We start from the raw sequence: 22,669 nt of genomic DNA, 5'->3' as shown, positions 1-22,669 counted from the left end.
ATTTTGAGAGAATGAATGATGAGAAGAATCAGATATCCATAATCCAAATACTGCAATAAAATGGTTATGTTCCAAAGAAGGTTTAATTTTATACAAATATACCAAAAATTGAAAGAAAATATATAAAGAATTTTAAAAATGTGCTGCACTAGTTTAGGTTAAATCTAATTTTCTTTTTCTCTGCAGATTGGACACTGTTCTATTTTTACTGCTCAGGCTATCGCTTTCCTAAAGCAGTTGAATAAGCCCCAGAGGACAAAGGTATCACTCTGAAGGGCATGAGCTTTGCAGTAGGGAAGCTATTGGAATTCTATTCTGTTGACTCAGTGTCTCCTTAGATCAGATGAGTGAGAGAAGCTGAGCCTGTCAGCAGATTTACGCCCACTGCACACTCTCATACTGAGTCAAACAGGGCAATGGTAACGCCAGAATTCCCAATTTATGGACAGTATTTCCAACTTGAAGGGTAACACTGAAGAAACCATTCAGTGATCTGCATCAATTCTCACTGTCAATATGGATTTTTATAGAAGGGTGTATGTGGCCTAAAGCAACGATGGAATAGTAATAAGATCGATGTTCCATAATATGGGACACAAAATATCTAACCCCATTATTTAAATAGAATCAAACCCAAATGCATAATGTCTAAAAATACAAGACTTTAAATTTAAAATTAATAAACTTGATACACTGCAAGTTCCTGAAGCTTCAGTGGAAATGAGACTATATCCAAGTGCTGTCTTCTGTGTAATATAAATTGCTCCAGTGAGTTTTAGAAAAAGTGACCTAACTTCCCGTAATGAAGATCTTCTACTTAACCCTTAGCTACCCAAACAACAAAATTGACTCCATATTTTCCTAGATTTCAAATTATAGAGTATTTTATTGTACTTTTCGAGTTTAGTAATATTGGGTTTAAGGATCAGTGTGGAAAGGATCAATAAAATAAAGAACATAAAGTTGATTGTGGCTGCACCGACTAAGTTTGTACCTTACAGGGTCAGTTTTCTCCCTTCAGACAGAATTCATTGAAATGTTCAGAAAAGTAGAATTCTGTGCTTACTGAGTATTTCTACAGAAGAAGAGACCAAGATTTCCCACCACTGATAATGTATAACTCCATCTAAAAGCCTCAATTATCAGGAAAATTCTGTATTTTTCAGTGGATACAATGACTCATGCACAATACCCTTGACATCTTAGAAAATAATCTTTCCTGTTACCCACCATCTTTTAGCCTTCAAAAGTCCCAACTCCCACATTTTTTTTTATTGAGATGTTGGCATATAACTGGCATATAATATATTAGTTTCAGGTGAATATGATTCAATATTTGTAGATCTTGTGAAATGATCACCACAATAAGTCTAGTTAACATTCATAGTTACAAATCTTTTTCTCGTGATGAGAACACTTAAGATCTACTTTCTTAACTTTCAAATATACAATACAGTATTAATTATAGTCACCATGCTGTATATATATATGCATATATATACATGTATATATGTATATATATGCATATATATATATCATCAGGACTTATTTATTTTAAACTACAACTTCTTGGGCACCTGGGTGGCTCAGTCGGTTAAGCAACCAACTTCTGCTCGGGTCATGATCTCATGGTCCGTGGGTTTGAGCCCCGCATCAGGCTCTGTGCTGACAGCTTAGAGCCTGGAGCCTGCTTCAGATTCTGTGTCTCCCCCTCTCTCTGCCCCTCCCCTGCTCATGCTCGCTTGCTCTCTGTCTCTCTCTGTCTCTCAAAAATAAGTAAACATTAAAAAAAAAAAAAAAAGAATTTAAATGACAACTTCTTACCTTTGACCAGTTGCATACAATGGGTGTTTCCTAGTCATCTTCTTCATTTATAAGAGTAAAAAGTTACAACCAGAGGTGTCAGCCCAGCTATTTCCCATTTATCTTCTATATTCCGTAATAATTTATTATAAATACTATATTTCTTGTTGTTTTTTTCCAGGTGGAATACTTTGTATCTTACCGGTAGGATTTCATTTCCAATTTGTTCTTTAGTTTACCGAGGTGATTTTGAGTTCTGAAATGCTAACCACATTATAGAACAGAATGAGACTCATGTCAGAAAAGTAGTGCCAAAAGCATCATGAGGATTCAAAGAACAGAGATGTCATTTATATCTATGTAGACCAGGGCAGGCTTCACAGAGTAAAATCTGAGCCAGAAGGGATAGGATTTGTCAGATAACATAGACACAGGGAGAAAACACTGTAGTAAGAATGTAGGCAAGTACAAAAGTATGAAAATGCTGGGTGTTTAGTAGAAAGAGTAAGTTGTTCAGCTTGCCTTAAATATAAAATGCTTGGTTAAGGAGGCTGAGCGGAAGATTATTGATATTGTATCAAAAATATAAAAATATATTTCCCGTTTGTCATCTGAAAGAAGAAAATGCATAAAATGCAATCTCTGGTTAATTTTCAAAGACAAACTCAAGAAAATTGTATTCGTTTTGAGATAATAAGTTCTTATTACTTGGAATGAGACAAATATTTTGACACTTTCTTTTAGAGTATAAGGAAAATTATGTAGAATTCTTCAGTGACACTTAGGAAAGCAATAAAATATTTAGCAATCCACTTGTGTTTGGGCACCTACAGGATTCATATAATTTGCATCTCTTGCTGATAGTGGTCTATTCAGTTTAGGTATCTAGTTTAAGGATCAGAAGACAATTAACAATTAATAACAAGCTCAAATAGCTTACCTGATATCCTTCTATGGCATTAGCTGCTTGTTTCAGCTACTTTACATCCATACTGCTAAATCAAAACAAAGGTTACTAAACAAGCAAAGAAAAGTACAGGGGTACTTTTAAAAAAACTGCAGTATCTGAGGTTTTTCTTTGTTATATCATTCCTTTTAAGGTTACAGAGTGAATAATTTCCTAAATACTCCAGTTCCATAAATAATGTAAATATCACCTGAATTAAGTTATTTTTAAGAGTTGGAGAGGGAAACATTTACCAAGACATACGGACATTACTACTTTACTACTACTACTTTAAAATTACTATTTTAGTTTTGTTGGGTTTTGTTTTTTGCTTGTTTTGACATGTTTAGAAACACCCTGATGAATGACAAAGAAGGTATCATTGTGTTTAATATATCCTAGGTCTTCCTTACCTACTTCCCAAATGATTAATCATCTGGACTTAAATATATGTTCATTGGTGCTTTTTCTTCCATTTTCCTATGCAAGATCTATTGCAAACAAACAGAGCTTGCTTTCACTGGGTTTTAAATTACAAAGGAAGCAAAACACATGCTTTTCATGCTTTTCACAGGATTTTCAAAAGTGAAAATGCAATCATGTTAAGATTATGTGTGGCAAACAACCAATCATATAACCTCTCGAACAAAAGATGTCTTCAAGTTCTGTTTCTGGTATTCTTTTTTTAAAAGATGATGGAAGGGGAGCACGTGCCAGCTATACTGCATATAATAGCTTTCTTACAGGACACCATTACAGTCGGGTTGATACCATCTTGAAAACTCCTGAAGTAAAAAACACACTTTACTTCAGTATCTGAGTTTTTAATATAACATGGATTAGAGATAATTTTGGCTAAGGTAAAGAGATTTGGCCATAAAAATATTTTAGTTTGGCATATTGCTAATTTTTCCCTTAGGTATTATAAAAAATTGAGCCAACAATAAATATGCAGCTGCTTTCCTGAATGAGTCCTAGTAAAAAATGTTCTACTGAAAAATAAGTGCCCAGTTTTGATGCAACAACCTTTAGGCATTTTTATGGAAATGAGAATATAATGAGAATCATTATAAAGGATCTGAGCCATTCATTTATTTCCTTAAAATTATTGAGCATCTACTATGTGCTTAGCTAGCTAGCATTGTTCTAGGTGATAAGCTGTAAATTTAAGAACATGATGACTTTATTTCACAAAACAGTAACTACTCTTACCTTATCACTTACAGGAGGGGACACTTAAGAAAAATAGCCTAGAAGTAAAAATGGTTGATAATCTATAATCAATTTTTTCTTGGTACTTATATTTATTAATTTGTTAATTTAGTTACAATCAAACCATCACTTTGGTATACATTTTGATTGTCTCAAAGTCCAGAAAATGGTTGTTTCATGTCAGAGATATACTTATTCAAAAAGTCATCATTAATAAAATGCTGTCAATTGAATAATGCCTAAAATCCTAACATTTCAGCAAATAGATCTTAACTACTCTAAAAAAAAGTAGTTACAGATAAATAGATCTAAAAGTAATAGCTGGTCAGAGTTTCACCTTCCTCTACATACGTAAAGCATCATTAAAAGTAAAATAGTTGTTTGTCTATACAGATGTATCTCTGACTTGTGACAAATAACACTGAAAGCCATATTAGTTTTCAAAGCCAAATTACAGCAAATAACTATTGACCACCTAATCAAAAGTAAGGAAATTTCTTTATAAAAGGATGATTACCTTTGAAAAAGTTAAATAGGTTTTTATATAAATAAATGCTAACAAATGTAGTTGAATAAATATAATTTTAGAGAATGAGTTAAGGCATTGGATTTTAATGACAGCTTTTGCTCATATACTCATGCTTCAACTTAATTCCTGTTGGCCCTTGGGAAAATTATTTACCCTTTTGTGCCTTAGTTTTATCAACACTTCTTCAGCCTGGATTCAAGCATTCTGAAGGAGGAAATGGCACTTAGATTCTGGTTGCTGGTTTCAGACCTATACTGCATACTGTAGGAGCATATCTCAACTTCATACGGAATTTTCCTCTGCATACATTTAATAGAGACTTCCTTGTTACCAATATTATAATCTTGTCCTTTCCATTTTCCAATCTCCAGACTGGTAAAATAGCTGAAGATAAGCAGGCCATTCTATCAAATCAAGTGGGTAAATACTAGGTAATGGGAAATATAGTTAGTCTACCAAATTCCATGGATATGAGCCCATTGCTACATTTTGCTGTAAAAGGTTGGTTTACGTGCATCTGATGCTGTTGAGACACCATGGTAAGTGGATGAGGCTTTCTATAAGTCCACAGATGGTGTTGCTAGCAGAAGAACTATGGGCAGAGATGGCCTATTAATGCCACAATTCATGCCTGTATTCATAAAGCCAATTTTATGTCTCTTCTGTATTAAAAAATATCCAATAAAATCAATCTACTACCAGAAGCCTGACTGGTTCCCCTGGGAAATGGTGATATTCAAAGCTCTCAGTAGTAGTCTTTGCTATTATCTGGCTGAACATTTAGCCCTGACTATAGTCATAACAACTTTGATGAAGGAGAGTCCATGTTCTTGAGCCTTTGAATAGCATCCATCTCTGCAATGATAAGCACTTCTTCCCCAAATATTAGAGCACATTAAGTAAGTGCAGGGGTAATTTGAAAAAGAGACTGACTAACATCCACTGGATAGTTCATGTAATTCATCTAATTTGAGATCTGCAGACCCATGCATTTATCAGAACTCAACTAAAGACTTATGGGGTTCCTCAACTGGTCTCTGTAGCTCTCTCTCTGCCACTACCTACTCTCTTGTCTCTTTCTGGGTGAATTCTAGACTTCTTGCCTCTTCTCCTCCCAGACTCCCAGCTTCCTCTCCAACTCACAGAGATTGCCAGTAGTCTCCCACTGGTTTCACATTGTCTCCTCTATGGTGCGGAAATTCTTTCTAGGCAGTAATCTAGAGGAATCATAGGGCTTACCTCATCTGTTTTTCCATTGTCAGTTATAAGTGTCCTGAACTTCTTGATTTTCAGTTATTGAAAAGTATTATTTATTTCATTATTTTTTTAAATTATTTTCATTATTTCTTTAATAGTTTTAGGTGGTGCAATAAATCTATTTCCTATTACTTTGTCTTCTTTGGAAGCAGAAATTTCCCACCTTATTTTTAGTATTTGTGTTTATATCATTGGTCATTCTTTATTTTTCTTTTTTCTTTCTTAATCTTTATTTATTTTTGAGAGAGAGACCAGAGCATGAGTGGGGAAGGGGCAGAGAAAGAGGGAGACAGAATCCAAAGCAGGCTCCAGGCTCTGAGTTGTCAGCACAGAGCCCGATGCAGGACTTGAACTCACAAGCCATGAGATCATGACCTGAGCCAGGTGCCCTGGCCATTCTTTATTTTTAATCTGTCCAGAATAATTTTGTGTGTGTGTGAATAACAGTTGTGTGTTGCACTTTTATTCAATCTGACAAACTATGCCTTATAATTGTGTTTAGACCATTTATATTTAATATAACTTTTATTAGATTTAAATCTACAATCTAGCTGTTTTGTATTAATTTCACTTATTTTTCCTTTTTTATCTTTACTTCACTTCTTTTAGATTGAAGATTCCATTTTACCACAAATTGCTTCCTCACTTTATCTTAATTTTAATGATTGCTCCATGAGTTATGACATATTATTATAATCTACCTTCATGTATTATTATACCACTTCACATATGACTTCACAAGAACCTCATAACAGTATATTTTCATTTTTTTCCTATGTCCCTTGTGGTATCACTGTCACACTTTTTACTTCCTCATATATTATAAAGTGAACAGTAAATTATTATTTTTAAGCCATCAACTATTTTTTATATACATCAAATAATGAGTAAAATTTTTTATGTTTATCTGTATGTTACCATTACTATTTTGTCTATATGTGTGAGTGTGTGTATACATAGATCCCAATTTCATTTTTGGTAACATTTTCCTATTCGTTAAGAATTATAGACTGATTTTTGTACCTCTGTGTCCAATTTATATGTAAAGTCCTACCCCCCAGTACACTTCAGAATGTGACTATATTTGTGCAAAATATATTTCTGTTACTTAGGACACTTAGTTTATGCTATTTTGTTATGCTAACTCTTGCAAACTAATACTATAAGGAACTTCCTTTAATATTTTGTAGTGCATATATGCTGGAAATTAATTCTTACAACTTTTGTCTGGATGAAAAATTCTTTATTTCCCTTTCACTTTTCACATATATTTTTGTTAGTTTAAAGAATTCTGGTGGATTTCTTTCTTTTTTTACTTAAAATTTTTGGAATTATTGTTCCATTGTCTTATGGCTTGCAGTTTTTGATTATCTGTGTTTCTCTGTTTACAATATTTCTTTTTCTCTGGCTGCTTTTAAGATTTTCCCTTTGGGGTACCCAGGTAGCTCAGTTGGTTGAGTGTCCAACTCTTGATTTTGGCTCAGGTTATGATCCCAGGGTCGTGAGATCAAGCCTTGCACTGAGCTCTGTGGTGAGAGTGGCTCCTGCTTAAGATTCTCTCTCTCACCCTTCCTCTGCCCCTCTTTCCCGCTTACACTCTTTCTCTCTCTAAAATAAAAATAATAATAAAAAATGCAAGATTTTTGCTGTATCACTGGTTTTAAGCAATTTGTGATGGGCCAGAGTGGAGTTTTCTTGTGTTTAATACTAATTGGGATTTGCTGAATTTCTTGGACATATAGGTTCATATTTTATATGAAATTTAGAAAATTTTCAGCATTATTATTCAAATATCTTTTCCCTACCTCTCTCTTTTACTACAACTCCAATTATATTTATATAGACTACTTGATATTCTTCATATGTCACTGATGGTCTGTTTAATCCCTGAAGTCACCTTTTTATTTCTTGCTTTGTTTTGAAATGTTTATATGTTATATCTTCAAAACCATTAGTATTTTCTCTGATGTGTCTAATCTGCTATTAATATCTTTCTTCTTTGGATATTTTTACATCTTCCATTTTTCTCATTATAATTCTATTTCCCTCTACCTTTGTGAACATATGGAGCATATTTAGAAGAGCCATCTTAACATTATCTTTTAATTGCATTGCCTCAGCTTTTTATGGGTTTTCTATTGAGTTTTTTTTCCCCTCTAAGTTATTGATCATGTATTCTCTTTTGCATACCTATTAATTTCTTTATTAAGTAAATTACATTGTATATAGTAGGATTCTGATTGCTATCAGGTGAAAACAAAATAATCATGGTCCTGTTATGCTCCAGAATTTAATCATTCTGTTGCTTCTTGGTGATTCTTTCTTAAGTCTTGACTAGTTTTCTCTTGTGAATGTACAGATCAGTACTTATATGCATAGACCCAAGAAAACTCTTACAAAGATCTCCAGGGCTCTCTCTGTGTACAAATTCCAGCATCTGATACACTGACATGAAACTCCAGCCACTTGGCTTCCCCAAACATCATTCTCTGTCTCTTCAATTCTTGAAGATTGCCAGGTTCTATTTGTGTTCCCCAGGCTGGAAACTTCCTCTAGGCAGTAAAGTGGGACTATTGAATGAGTCACCCCTCTATCACTGACTACAGTGTTATATTGGCTGTTGTCCAGTATCCAAAACCACTGTTTTACATTTTTTGTTGGATATCAAAAAACTGAGTTTCAGCTACATTAATAAATATAAACCAGAGATGAATAAAATATAGTGAGACTTTGTGTTTCCCCTTTGGAGAGGAGAAAAAGAATGTCTCTGGTTATGCAAAGTATACTTATTCCAGATTAGGTAGGAGCATGTTGTTGTTATTGATTTTATCTGGAAGATATATATGGATAAAAGATGTAGTTATAGATACTGAGTTGAAAAAAGGTTAAAATATGTAGGCCATGTAGACACACACACACACACACACACACACACACACACACACAACACATACAGACTATATTTCCACTTGTAAAGCCTAGTTTTCAAAGAGAAAGCCATCAATAAATTCACAGCTTCCTCCCAAACTAGAGAATTTTCCTTAAGGGCTTACGTTTGAAGTATTAGAATATTTGGTGTCATTGGATTTCACCTTTCCACTTGGGAATTTTTAAACATCTTTTTTTAAAATCATAGAAACAAATCTCCAGAAACCACTAAAACCAATACAATTTGGAGGCCATTAAATTAACGGTTAAAATTCTTCATCTAAAGAAGACAAACCCGAACAGTTTTATTTGTAATCCAAGTTTCCAAAGAGCAAATGATTCATTATTAAACAAAAATCTTCAAAGAATGGAAAGGTAGGAATTTATCTCTCATTTTATGAAATTAAATAATTTCACAATAACACTAGGCATGAATAGTATGATAAATGGAAATTATAGGTCTCTTTTATTCATGAATAGAGATGAAGAATCTCAAAAATTATTAAACACAAACCAATATTATATAAAAAAGATGATATATCATGATAAAATCAGCTTTATGCCAGAAATGCAAAGATATTTCAATAGTAGAAAAAAACAAATCATTCACTACATTAACATTGCAGTATTATTAACTCAAAAGATCCAAAATCATAGATATAATAAAATTAGGACTTAGTATTGAAAGCTTAATAACAAAAACAAAACCAAAATTCAACTGCCTGCCACCTTGGAAAGCAGGAAAGGAAGGAAGGAAGGAGGGAAGGAAGGAAGGAAGGAAGGAAGGAAGGAAGGAAGGAAGGAAGACTTATTTAACTCTTGGATCCAAGGAAAAGTTTTAAAAGTTACAAACTATGAAAAAGAAGCATTAAAATATTATATATCCGAACAATAATGTGATCAAAGCTCTAGTTAGAGGTAAATTAATATTTCTAAGTTGCTTTTTTATTAATGAGGAAAAGGTAAAATGAATAAATCCTGTGTTAAGTACAAGAAATCAGAAGGGGAATAATAAGAAACCTAATAGAGAAAAAATATACATAATTATTAAAATAAAAATAAAATACAGTTCTTATATTTAAAAAAAAGGAAAAAGTACAAATCTAGGGATTTAAAAATCATTACACATTAACAAATATAAAATCATTATTCTTTAAAACCTTTTCTTTTTTTGACTAGTAACCCTGCATTTTATAATTTTCTGTATTTTGTAGTTCTGTCTTTTCACAGTAGTTCACAAATACAAACAACTATAGTGACTTTTATTAATCTATTCCTATTATTTATTTCTAAATATTTATTCTTCCAACCTTGAATATTTATTATATTCCATTTCAGTAACCAGTGGCCATACTGCCCTCTAATTCCACCCATCAGCAAATCTATTTCTTGTATATACTATCACGTGTTACTCCATTTGACTTTCTGCTTTACAAATCAGGTCTATCTTCGAAGTCAGACTTTGAAGCAGACTGGTTAAAGCCTGTGCTTTAGGATGAGACTGATCTTAGCTCAGACTTTGGTTCCTCCAATCATGACCATCTTGAGCAAGTCACTTCATATCTTTAAGACTTGGTTTTCTGACAGTTTAAGTGGAGGTGCTAATACTTATCAACCAAACTTATAATTAGGTCTAAATGCAGCACACAAGAGTACTTACCATAGAGCTTGACTTACAGTAAATTGTGATTAAAGTTTTTCTTATCTTTACCTTTATCTATCTTGATTATCTTTTTTTTGATGCTACTACTTTGATTCCTTATTCACATTTTTTCTATGAAACAAGTACTTGTACTATTAGTCCTCTCTTCTGAACAGGCCTACATCATCTCTCAACTATCTAATGTATCCTTTTAATCTAACCTTCCTACCTCCTACAGTATCCCCCTTTAAAATGGCACGTTGATTTACTTGTTTTACAAACCAGGCCACAGATCAGTATTCAGAATTAATGCAATATATCATCAAGCATAATTAGGCATTTTTAAACAAAAATGTATTCAGTCTTCAGTTTGCTTGTAAAGGGATTGGAGTCATTGGATGACAAATTACACTGGTGGAGGTAATGATCAGAGAAATAAAGAGAATAAGGTTTACAGTCAAGTATATTTTTTCTAATATGAGCATAACCAAATCAACTTATTTTACTTCTGTGATCCTCAGGTTTTTTTTTTAGAAAGAAAGGAAATAGGAACACTTGTGTCTCTTAGTCAGGTAAGTGTCTGTAAGCATCCAACTTCGGCTTAGGTCATGATCTCACAGTTAGTGAGTTCCAGCCCTGCATTGGGCTCTGTGCTGACAGCTCAGAGCCTGGAGCCTGCTTCTGATTCTGTGTCTCCCTCTCTCTCTGCCCCTCCCCTGCTCTCACTCTGTCTCTATCTCTCAAAAATGAATAAGTGTTAAAAAGGAAAAAAAAAGGAAATATCTTTCGAACTTATTGGGAGGACTAAATAAGTTAATGTATGCCAAGCATGATTATAATTCCAATAACAAAGACAAAGTACTTTGATCCCCTTTATATTTATGAAGAGAAGAGCCATGTGTTACTTATTCATTTCTCACTCTTCCCACCAAGAGTTCACCTGGAACTACTATGTGCCAGACCTTATAATGAGGCTCTTGGAATTTAGTAGTGAGTAATTACTGTTTCAAAGAGTTTACAGTGTACTAGTGAGGCAAAGGAGACAAGTAACTAGGCTTTTACAATTTAAACATTCCTTAAGTACATTTGCCTGCCTATTTAAGCAAGTGTGATAATAGAAATATGCAAGCCTACATATAATTTTAAGTTTTCTATTCGATGCATGGAAAAAGTAAAATAAAATTTAATTTTTAGGTATTTGATTAAACATATCCTAAATATTCCTTTAAGATGTAATCAATATAAAAATGATTAATATTTTTACATTTTTCTTTTAGTACTATGTCTATGTTTATTTTATATTTATATCCTATATTGATTCTCACTAGCCACATTTCAAGTGCCCAGTAGTCACATATAGCCAGTGGCTACAATATCAGACAACACTGTTCTAGAAAATACCAGAATATATGAGATATGCCTCTGGCCTTTAACAAGTTTACAATATTGTAGAAAACAATTAAGAGATCTACTTGAATGGCTATGATACCAGGTATGCAATATGTTGTATCAGTGGTACAAACCAAATCAAGTTATTATTTGTATATGTCCATCTAAAATCAGCAATTTCTGGATGATGATAATAATGATAATAAACACTACTTTAGTACTTACTATGTGCATGTAAGTATGGTGTTACATGCTATTATCCTCACGAGAGCCCTATGATATATACTGATTTTACAGAAGAGAGAACTGAAGGCCATGGAGGTTAGGTATGTTGACAAAGTCACAAAGGTAGAAGTAGGAGAGCCAACAGTTTAACTTCATCATTCTTATTCCTGAGTCAATATGCTTAATTGAGATAGTTTGGCTTCAAATTGTATACCTGGAACTAACTTAACACTGTATTTTAATTATACTTGAATTAAAACAAAAACAAAAAAACCACCTATACAAACCAATTAGAAAATACAAACGAAGTACCTTACACTACTAACTAAAGAATTTAAGAATTTAATTGTTGTGTTTTTAAAGATGGCTTGTAAACTACCATAGCACATAGAGTGGTATAGGTATCCATACGGATTGAGTTCTATTGAAAGTAACAGAAACTCCACCCAAACAATGGTTTAACCAATAATAAGATGATTTTTAATATAACAAAAAAATCCAGAGGACAACAGGACCAGAGCTGATATAAGGTGGCTTAGAGATGCCCATAGAAATCCAGGTTTCTTACATATTTCTTCATTGTTAACCTTAATTTTTGGTGTTTATCCTTGTGGTTTGAAGATGGCTCCTGGATCTCAAAGTATGCTTCTGGGTGCTATACATGTGAAGGGAGAACAACAGAGTGAAACAGACACAAGAATTAGGCCAAGAGAATTGGCTCATTCAACAGATTTCCCTGAAGCTTACATAGTATGAATTCTGCTTATATTTCTGTCCAGAAATCCGTCACAATGGACACTTGCAGTTGTAAGGAAAACAAGAAGGTGGTTATCTCCCCCACTGGGTACACTGCTTCCCTATCCAAGTGGAAAAGAAGGAAAGAAAAAAATATTGGGGGAAGACAACTCTAGTAATATATCTATACAATAATTCTATATTCAATAAACTTACCCTCTATTAACTTTTATCAACCATTTGTGAGAGTGTGCGGTTATCTGCACTAGCTGTTTTATTGTTCTTTTTAAATTGTGACCCGTAGTATATAATGATTTTACTTTGCAACAGTTTTTATTTTATTTTCAAAGAATGATGTCACTGATTAAATTAATTAAGAGGCTGTGACTGAAGAGAAAATTTAGATCTTAAACACTGTAAACCCTGAGTGTGCCTGGGTTGTCCTATTGGCAGCTAAACACGAGGGTGAAAATAAGAAAAATCTGTGTTTGGCAGATTAATAATTTAACATTTGACCTGGAACATTTGTACAAAAGAAGCAGTAATTATCATTAGAGCCAACCTGACAAGGAGTTAGTTTATCAAACACTTATTTCCCATCTATCCACATTTTTTTTTCAAATTTTTACTTAAATTCTAGTTAGTTAACATCTAGTGTAATATTGGTTTCAGGAATAGAATTTGGTGATTCATCACTTACATATAACACTTAGGGCTCAACACAAGAAGTGCCCTCCTTAATACCCATCACTTTTCTAGCCCATTGCCCACCCACCTCCCCTCTATCAAACCTCAGTTTGTTCTCTAGGGTTGAAAGTGTCTTATGGTTTGCCTCCCTCTCTGTTTTTATCTTATTTTATTTTTCCTTGCTTTGTCTTATCTTCATCTGTTTTGTTTCTTAAATTTCACACATGAGTGAAATCATATGATATTTGTCTTTCTCTGAATTGTTTCACTTAGCATAATACACTCTAGCTCCATCCATGTTGTTGCAAATGGCAAGATTTCATTCATTTTGATGGCTGAGTAATACTCCATTGTGTGTATATATACATGTATATACATATATATATACATATATATGTATACATATATACATATATATATGTATATACATATATATATACATATATATATATGTATGTATATACCATATCTTCTTTATCCATTCATCATTCGATGGACATCTCAGCTCTTTCCACAATTTGGCTATTGTTGATAATGTTCCTATAAACATTGCGGTGCAAGTGCCCCTTTGAATCAGTATTTTTGTATCCTTTAGGTAAATATCTAGTAGCACAATTGCTGGGTTGTAGGGTGGTTGTTTTTTTTTTTTAATGTTTATTTATTTTTGGGAGAGAGAGAGAGAGAGAGCGCGAGCATGAGCGGGGGAGGGGCAGACAGAGAGGGAGACGCAGAATCGGAAGCGGGCTTCAGGCTCCAAGCTGTTAGCAGAGAGCCCGACGTGGGGCTCGAACTCACGGACTGGACTGTGAGATCATGACCTGAGCCAAAGTCGGCCGCTCAACAGACTGAGACACCCAGACGCCCCTGGGTACTTTATTTTTAACTTTGTGAGGAAACTCCAAACTGTTTTCTAGAGTGTCTGTACTAGTTTGCATTCCCACCAACAGTGTAAGAGTGTCCCCCTTTATCTGCATCCTTGCTAACATGTAGTATTTCCTGTGTTGTTAATTTTAGCCATTCTGACAGATGTGAGATGGTATCTCATCATAGTTTTGATTTGTATTTCCCTGTTGGTAAATGATGTTGAGCATCTTTTCATGTGTCTGTTAGCCATCTGGATGTCTTCTTTGGGAAAATATCTGTTCATGTCTTCTGCCCATTTCTTCACTGGATCATTTGGTTTTTGGGTGTTGACTTTGGTAAGTTCTTTACTGATTTGGGATACTAACTCTTTTTTTTTTTTTTTTAAACGCTTATTTATTTTTGAGACAGAGAGAGACACAGCATGAACAGGGGAGGGTCAGAGAGAGGGAGACACAGAATCTGAAACAGGCTCCAGGCTCCGAGCTGTCAGCACAGAGCCTGACGCAGGGCTCGAACTCACGGACCGCGAGATTATGACCTGAGCCCAAGTCGGCTGCCCAACCGACTGAGCCACCCAGGCGCCCCACTAACTCTTTATCAGATACATAATTTGCAAACTTCTTCTCCCATTCTGTAGGCTGCCTTTTAGTTTTGTTGATTGTTTCCTTCACTGTGCAGAAGGTTTTTATCTTGATGAAGTCCTAATAGGTCATTTTGCTTATGTTTTCCTTGCCTCCAGAGACATGTCTAGTAAGAAGTTGCTATGGCTGAGGTCCATCTATCCGAATTAAGTCATTTTTCCTGAAATTATACTTTAGGTCCACCTGCTTTTTATATTTTGACAACCAGTTTTTCTTCAGACTTTATATCTCCCTGCCCAACATAAGAATTAATGCAGTGATGAGATTCACTTCAATATCATGGAACTAGCCATGTTTCATGACTCCAATTCAGGAGGCTTATATTGAAAAAGTATGAGCACTTGAATGTAATAGACTAAAAAACTATTTTTACAGGTAGGGATAGATATCTGTTACAGATAAACAAACATAGTTATGTTGATGATTTGGCTCCCATTGTTTCCTAAACTTTCAACCTCATCAGAGAAAGCAAGGTATTAAAAACATTATTTAATACAGCTAGAAGACTATTATGTTATTAGCTAATAATATTTATCAAATAATTATTGACCAGTACTGATATAATTTGGAAAGCCTTGTTTCCCATTATTTTGAAAAAAAGTTTATACATTCTTATAGGATGATAGAATAGAAGCATAGAAGCAGAAAGTAAAATTTTTTCCTAGTTGCATCTTGTGAGGATTCTTAATTAACATGAGTAATTGCTCTCTTCCTCAAGATCAACCCTACCAGAATAGGAAGACAGAATAGAAAGACCAGAAACTTATGAAATAAAGAAGAAAACAGTGAACAACTGTTGAGGAGAGAGTGTGCTACTTAAAATGTGTGTGTGCAAGTAGTGTTAGGAACTCTGGTCTGGTAAAGGAGGAGGCTGTAGCTGGTAATGGGAAAGATAATTTAGGGGAAAAGAAGTTGACTTCCAACTTTGACTATTCACCGTGACTGCCACTGTCACCATCCTCATGATACCGTGACAATTAAAAATGCCTACTTCTCACTTCAGAAATTAGAACCAGAGGCTCAGACATCTGTTACAGGATTCCTTAGAGGTAAAATCTGGCCAGTGATCTAGGCTCTGCTGGGGAGAGGAGTAGCAGTGGGAAGTGATGAGGCCAGAACATTCATGAACTGTCCCATCTCTGTCCCACCCAACAACCCAGCAGTGCTGTATCACACTTAAAGGAGTGCCTCTGTTGGTGGTGCTCTTCCAAGATAGAGCCTGGGAATAAGGCTCTGGCCCAAGGGTTGGTGGCAGTGAGGACTGATCAGCTGTGGTTTCCTGATATCTGGGGCTCTCCACCCTGTCTTTCTCCCATTTTTTCTTCAGCCCATCTGGATTGCATAGACTTAGGTCTTTTATCTTTCCCAAATATACATTGCTGGACAGAGTAGCCAATATACCCAGGGAAATATGAGTTGACCATTGAAAACAAAGATGTGTCTAAGCAATATATATTTTTAAAAAATTTTAAAAAATTTGCAGATAACAACAGAAGTAGGTGTTTTTAAGTACACAGAATTTAAAAGAGGTATAATAAACACTCAAGAGATATAAGAAGATAATGATATGAAAAAAGAATAGATACTATTAAGAAAATCAAGTAGAGGGGCACCTGGGTGACCCAGTCAGTTAAGTATCCAGCTCTTGGTTTTGGCTCAGGTCATAATCCCACGGTTGTGAGTTTGAGCCCCATGTCGGGTTCTGCACTAACAGTGCAGAGCCTGTTTGGGATTCTCTCTCTCTCCCTCTCTCTCTCTGCCCTTGCCCTGCTCATGTATGTTCTCTTTCTCTCTCAAAATAAATAAATAAACTTAAAAAAAGAAAATCAAGTAGAAATATGAGATGTGAAAAATGTTAGATATGCAACATTAGATATGAAAAATAAAGAATACATTTTTAAAAAAAATAGAATGAATGTAGACAAACGGGAAATAAGAAAGCTAGGAGCTCAGATTGAACAATTCTCCTAGAATAAAGCTGATAAGGATAAAGAAAAATTAACAAATATGGACCCTTTATAAAGAAATATCAATATCCATCTAGTAGAGATCACAGAAAGGAGAAATTAAAGTGGAGAATATAAAATATTTTTTTTTAAAAATGAAAAGAAATTTTTCAGAACTAATGAAAAATTAAAAAAAAACTCAGATAAAAAAGAACTATTGTGTACCAAAAGGAAATACAAAGAGAAGCCATATTTAGATACAGTGAATATTAAAAATATTGAAAAATTCAAAAAATTTCTGTAGAGAAAGGGCAGATCACATATAAAGGAAAAGAAGGAGATGTCATATAGTAACAAACAAAGAAAGCAATGGAATAATACCTTTAAAGTATTGACAGAAACTTTCAATCTCAAATTTATATCCAGCCAAACTGTCATTTGAAAGCAACAGCAGTTTTTGAATCTGAAGCATACAAGGACTAAGAAGTTTGCCTTACAAAAATCCCCATTAAAACACTTTTGGAAAAAGTGCCTGATAAAAAGGAGAAGAAAGTCCAAGAAGACTCTGAGAAATATGCTGATTAAATAACTAGATAAAGTTCCTAGTTAAGAAAAAATAGTTAAAACCAAAAGAAAAGAAAAAGTAAAGCCTTAAGGGCCCCAAAACAAAATTCTGGACAATCATGAGCATTGGGATGTGAGAGACCACAGGAAACAGAGAATGCTCTTGCATTTTTAGAGAGACAATTTAAATTTTTAATGGAAAGAAAGCAGTAAGAATTTAAAAAGAAACATAAGAAGTGAGGCAAATTAAATTATAAACTCAGATTGGCAAGACCAATCTAAATATTTCAAAAATCAAAATACATGGTATTTAAGTAAACTTGCCAGTTAAAAAAAACAGTGATCAACAATTGGGAAAACAAATGCAGCCATCCGGAGGGTGTTAGGCTACTCTGTGGCCTGCCATAACAAAGTCCAAATCTCAGTGGCTTAATATAATAAAAATGTATTGCTTGCTCACATTAAAATCCAAAGTAGATCTTAAGAGAGTGGAGCGAGTGGTGTGAGAAGAAATGAGTAAGAGGAACAAGAGGGAAATCGTGCTCCACACTGTTTATTCTGGGCCCAAGCTCCATTCAGTTGTGTGGAATTCTCCACTGACTCTTCTAGGTCTGGCCAGCAGGTGAGAGAAGACAGAATGCCTGCAGGAAGTCAAGGGAGATTTTAGAGGAATTTGCAGTGTTTCATATCCTATCTGCTCACATTCCATTGTTCTGAATTCACTTTTGTAGCCCTCAGGGAAGACTGAAATATGGTGAATTTTTATGCTGAGGAGTGAAGACAATATGTTTGAACAACCTGTGTTCTGTCTTCTTCATCTGCTCTTCTGGTCCTCAAATCTCTCTCTTGTCCTTCTGCACAGAGAACACCCCTCCCTCCAAATGAGAATCCCATTGTTCCCAGTAACTACATCTGTCATGAAGTCCAGGGTATCTAGATGCTGAACAGTTTTCTTCCTCAGATATATCTAGCTTTTCTTGATCCAGAAGTTATGAACTGAAGTGACTGCCACCAAAACACACATTTGATGTATGGTGGAGGAACATGGGCAGAAAGTCACAATAAAATTCTTATTTGGGAAATGGGAAACATTTGCAAATGGGAAACAAATTATCCTGAAAAAGCAGATATGGCTCTATTAATATCAGACAAAAGACTTTAAGACAAAAAGCAACATGAGAGATAGAGGCAGTTACTACAATAACAGAAAATGGTCACTTTGCCAACGTGATGTAACATCACCAAACAGATATGAATCTAATAAAACAATCTCAAGATATATAAGGAAAGAGGAAGCAATTGCAAATACATTTTCATATTGGAAGATTTCAGATACCTCTCAATTATTGATAGGTTAAGTAGACAAAACTTTATCAATGATACTGAATATTTCAAAAAAACTACACAATAAGAAGTTGACCTTATGGATATACAGTATACCAAAACCTACATCTAACACTGACAAGAATACATGTCCTTCTCAAGCACATATGATTTAAAAAAAAAAAAAAAAATCACATACCAGGACATAAAATAAGCCTTGACAAATTTCAGTGAATATGTAATATGCAGACTACCTTGACTGAAAAGGCAATAAAGGTGGAATTTAATGACTGGATAAGTTAAAAAATGTTCTCTACATTTAGAAATTTAGAAACACATGGAAATAACACATAGTCTAAATATATGAGTCTAGAAAATAGAAAACAGCTAGAACTGAGTAATAAAGACTCAACAACACAACTGTGGGATGCGGTAAAAGCAGTACATTGAAGAACATTTATTGGCTTAAATTAAAGGAGGGGCACCTGGGTGGCTCAGTTGCTTAGCCTCCAACTTTGGCTCAGGTCATGATCTTGCATGAGTTCGAGCTCTGTGTCGGGCTCTGTGCTGACATCGCAGAACCTGGAGCCTGCTTCAGATTCTCCCTCCCTCTCTCCCTGCCCCTCCCCTACTCACGTCTGTCTGTCTGTCTCTCCCTCTCTCTCTCTCTCAGAAACAAACATTAAATTAATTAATAATTAAGGGGAAAAGGCAAAAAAGAGTCCAATTTAAGAAATTAAAAAAAGAATAAAACCAAAATAGTGTGAGTGAGCCAGATATTCTTATTCTAATATATCTCTATATTGTTTAGCCAGACTATTGAAGTGTGAGAAAGCCAGGCAACGCCTTTCAAGAGGGATTAAAGTGTAGCTAATTAACTTTAACAAGTTATAGTTGAATTATTTACCTTGTGAACTGCAAGGTCAGACAGTCCTCCCAGAATTGCAGGAGAAAAACCCGAACGGGAAAGATTTCTTTATCATGCTGCTATGCGGGAGTCAACCACTAAATAAACATAAGAGAAAAGGGATTTTTCCACCAGATTTTTCTTGGACAGCCAAGTAAAAGCAAAATCTGGCAATAACCATTTTAAAATTCAGCTAACGTACTTAACTATTTTCTTATGTGTTTGGCACATAGTAAGTGGTCAAATCTACTAGAGTCCTATTACCTGACTCTACTTTCTCAAACTCAACATAGAATGGATTTAGAGCTTCTCAAGACACCTTTACAAAAGCATGATTCAGTTATCACATTGTACTTGCAAGAGTTTGGGCATCTCACTAATTGGCTGAAAGCTACTCAAAAAAAGTAATTATACTGTTTATCCCATTTAAAAAAAAAAACTGTGTTTATAGTGTCTATCTTTTAAGAAAATAGTAAGGACATAAATATGAATTATAAGTGCATAACCTCTACGTACATAAATTTGAGTTAATTAGCAACTTTTGCTTGTTAAAATCTCTCTGAAGTTTTAATTTAACATTCTCATTTTCATTTTACTGAAACTAAAATAATATACAATGATCTGTATCAAAATGATTAAAAATTTAGCTTAAATATTTCTTTCTTCAATAAATTCTAAAAGTTAAAGGTCATTTTAAGCCCAGAGGAAGTCATTTTTACAGAAGATAAAGGAAAGAAGAAGAGGTAAATAATTTGCAAATAATTGTGCATTTGCCATACCTAGTGATTGGCTTTAATTTAGAGATAATAAAAGTTTATATAATTTACTCTCATTCTTTAAATATTAGTAAATTTGGTCTATCTCATAATAAAGTGAAATTTTAATTTCAAAGTTCTTGCTAGGAGTGTTAAGGAGGAGATGTCGCTGTTTTTTGACAGCTAGATGCTCCCTACCAGTAATGGTCTGAACCAGGAAATCTCTTGGACTGATCTAAAGACAAAGTAGAAAATAAAATTCCCCTAGGTAATAATGTAAATCTCTATCTTCATTTGGTTAGGAAAAATCTCCAAAAATAGTATTACCTGAGAAAGATATTTCTCTTCCTTTCTGAGTATCATGGATGTGTCATCTCTGAAAATTAAATTAATGCTTATTGTAGAGAGATGTATATATTTATGTGTGTATGTTCGCTTACACTACTGGAAACACCACAAATCCACCAGGACTGTCAGTACCACACCTGGCTCTTTCTGCTACTATGGAGTACAAGAGATTATCCTAGTGAGAACTGAAATGTATGTCAATATGACTTAGTTGCTTTGTTTGAGGGGGAGACATTGCTCAGGAAATGATAAGACTAAAACAATAAATAATTTTGCTATTGGCTTCAAGAAATTCCTATAAATCACTTTATCAGAGATAACAGTCTGTAGACCTGAGTGAAGAGTTTATCAAACAATACTTATCACTTCAGAACCCTCAGCTCCCTGCATCCACCAATCTTCTACTGTATCATGAATATTGCCTAATCTTGTTTCCTTGCCTTGAACCACTTGAACCTAGACCCGAAACCTTTTCAACTTCCCCCCACCCCTGAGATACTACTAAGACTCTGCTTCCCTTACTACAGTGAATGAACTCAATTTGTCTTTATTAACAGGGTGTCTGATGATACTTTTGGGAATTCAACATCAGGCATCTTGCCAAAGCCCAGCTAATGTTGTTTTATTTTCACGTAATCGTATGTACTGTTCTAATGAAGAAAAGAAAGAAAAAAAAAAAAGCCCAAGGTAGATATTATTTGCATGGTTAATAGTATTTGTTTTCCTAAAATGATAGGAAATTTTATTCTCCGAATATCTGATAAAGGAGCATCTCTCCTTTAGTGGTAGAACAGGGTGAACTTAAGATGGGGAACAAGGCTATGAATTGGCTTGCATCCATAAGTGGAAATGTCATGTCTCAGCCTTTTGCTTGGAATCTGGCAACGGTCATATTTAGAGTTTTAAGCAGATTTTCCTACCATATTCTAACCTTTCCACTTATGACTGGACCTTCAGGCCATAGCCACATCCTGCCCTAACGGTGTTGTGGGGAACCCCGGGGACAGATAGTAAAGGGTAGTGTTGCCTCCCTCACACACTCTCCACTGAAGCCAAGGCAGCAATAACATCGCTGCTTCCAAGGAGCAGGTGCCCAGGAGTGCAGTGATCAGAGGTCCGAGGAGAGCTAACTGGTGGGAGAAGCAGCTGCCGCAGTGTGAACGGTTCAGAAAAGGATGACAGAGGACTCCTTCCGCCTTCTTAAATATACTAGGGACAGTGTTTTCACCAAAGGACAAACAGAAATTTGGATTAGAGTTAGAAAGAGATAATTACAGTAGTTTCTTTTTCCTTTGGCCAGAAAAGAAGAAACAAAATTACTGCAATTCCTGCTCTTAAAGTCTGAGTCCCCACAGTCTGTAGATGCCTGTAGGAGACCCAGCAGTCACTCCCCTGCACAGATAGAGTAAGGAGGTTGATGATCAGAGAAAGGATATCAAAAGGCTTCTGGATGGTTCTAGAGTGGTAACTACTAATGATAATTCATTAATCAGCTCCTCAGCCAGGGGCAGATAGACAGCTGCTATTTTGGTCAAAAATCATTTCTCCTCCTGATAAGGTTAGAGCATGTGGGAAACATCACAGCAGCAGAACTTATTCCTTTTCTTCATCTCAAAGCAAGATGATAAATTATCCCAGAGAATTGTTCTCATTTTCTTCTACGAATAGATGGGTATATAAAAATAAAGTATGAAATGCAGTACTATCAAGGAGATTATTCACACAAACCTGCCAGACCAGAAGTAACACTGACTAGGGAATGTATACATAATAATACATAATTGTTGGTACCAAATTAATTATTCATTGTATGATAATCCTTGTTTCAGTAGTTATCTAAATGTTGATATCCTACATAGTGTCTTTTGTGACTTACTTATATTGGAAATGTAAGAGATCTAAGGAGAAGTTGTATTTTCCCTTGTTTTTCAGTTTACAAGGTTAAGCATATATTTTAAATGAGAAGTT

Source organism: Panthera pardus, unplaced genomic scaffold (genome assembly GCF_024362965.1).
Source record: "Panthera pardus isolate Hobbes unplaced genomic scaffold, ASM2436296v1 HiC_scaffold_13, whole genome shotgun sequence".
Lineage (NCBI taxonomy): Eukaryota > Metazoa > Chordata > Mammalia > Carnivora > Felidae > Panthera > Panthera pardus.
The sequence above is the reverse complement of the archived record's forward strand: the minus strand, read 5'-3'. Positions refer to the sequence as shown.